Genomic DNA, 1851 nt, shown 5'->3' with positions numbered 1-1851 from the left:
TTACAGCATAATGATCACTCTTCAACAATCATACTGACAAAGTAGTATTACTATTATGGTATATAGGTTACTAAAACACATTTCATTTGTACTTTTTTTTTTTAATATTTTTAGTTTACCTTTATTTATTTATTTTTTTTGATATGGTACTGGGGATCGAACCCAGGGCCTCATACATGCTAGGTAAGCACTGTACAACTGAGCTGTTAAAACCCCAGCCTCATTTCTACTTTAAAAAAAAAAATCAGAGCACAAACAAGTCAAGATTCAATCCAAAGGATTAGGAAACCTAACTAAATTACTAGACAACTCAGAGAACAAGCCATCTCAGGAAAATGTTGGATCTCATGGGAACATGGTTTGGTATAGCTGTGGGTGAAGTAAGAGTAAAGTTGTTTCTCAAACATGAGGCTTCATTTGTAATCAGATACTGGAAAACTTAAATGAAAGCTCTTTCTTCAACCTTGAAAACTTATTTCTTATCAGATACAAACATGAAAAAGGATATGAGGAGGACCCCCAAGATAATCAGTATGAAATTCTCCTTCATAAGTAACCAGCTACTTGAAATTGTGATGAAAAGGGGAATCCCAGTGAGTAGACTGCTTATATCTTTCTGAGTAGAAACAATTTTTGTCTATCGCTGGAGGCAATTCCAACTTGGAAAATAACATGACAGTTCTGAGATTCATATTTTATTTACAAGTCAATGAAAAATGTCCTCTGTAAACTCTAATTTAGGATATGAAAAACAATATAAAGAGATGGTTGCTGGCTCCACAGTGACGTGTGTGAAAGGAGTCCATGCCACTATTTATTTAAACAATGATTCTGTTATTTAAAACAAAGAAAAAAACAAAAACAAAATCCCACATGATTTCTTCATGTTGCATGTGAAAGAATGAAAAATAAAGCTGACTTTTCAAAACTCTACAGTCTGTTCAAATGTATCAGGTGACCAAGATGTCACTTTCATTCAGTGACAGTCCCTATTCTCCAAAGCATAGCCTCTGAGCAATGACTTAATATTCATCAAGAGTATCTGCTCGAGGAATGGATAGACCCCGATCTTTAAGAGCTTGAACTTTCAGCTTCTCTGCTTCTAGCTTGGTCTGCTGTTCCACCCTCTGTTCTTCTAAGATTTCTTCAATAGACACTTGCTGGAGGGGTGTATCACTCTCCTTTTCCAAGTCCAAATTGATCAATGCTTCTTAAAAAGCCTATAAGTGTCCTTCCATCTCGAAGCAGAACCAAGTGCTTTTTGTCGATGTCCTCGATGAGGCTGGTGGTGCCGGGCATATAGTTCATTTTGAGCTGAGATGAGGCTGTGATGTACAGCGGCGATAGGCCAGCGTGTCCAATAACTCTTTTTTCCCACCGCAGTCGCCGCCTTGGCGGGACCGGGACAGGAAAGTCTCTCTCCAGACCACCACTTCTGCCCCGGCTTTCGCTGGCATTTTTTAATCTTTTGGATTCTCCTTTGCAGCTTTCTGGTCTGCTGCCATTTCAAGCAATAGCCAATCTTCCAGGGACCCTTGCTGCAGTAGTCTCTGAATGCCTAGGTGACTGAGCACAGTGAAATAACTTCCTAGGCCTCTCTGTGTAGGCAGGGTGCACCAATGCTCTCTTCTCAAAGGAATATTTTCTTTTACATCCTTGAGCCTGTGGTGTGTGGTCTTGCCAATTCCTGAGATACCCTCAAGCCATTTCTCCAATTTTCTCTATTCAAAGTCTTTAGCAGCATCTCTTTAGTGGTCATAATATATATGACAACCACAACTTTTTTAGCTCCATTTTTGCTGTCAGTTTCCTGGCAAAACTGGCAAGCTTTTCAAAATTTCTGCTCTGTTT

General features: G+C 39.1%; 1 pseudogene; it reads right to left on the bottom strand.

Moving 5' to 3' along the window:
- Positions 1–788: 788 nt before the first annotated feature.
- On the bottom strand, positions 789–1323 carry LOC143408660 (U6 snRNA-associated Sm-like protein LSm1 pseudogene; annotated as a pseudogene).
- Between the last annotated feature and the right edge of the window lie 528 nt (positions 1324–1851).

Source organism: Callospermophilus lateralis, chromosome 10 (assembly GCF_048772815.1).
Source record: "Callospermophilus lateralis isolate mCalLat2 chromosome 10, mCalLat2.hap1, whole genome shotgun sequence".
In the NCBI taxonomy this organism is placed as follows: domain Eukaryota; kingdom Metazoa; phylum Chordata; class Mammalia; order Rodentia; family Sciuridae; genus Callospermophilus; species Callospermophilus lateralis.
This window is presented reverse-complemented; position numbering and strand designations above follow the sequence as displayed.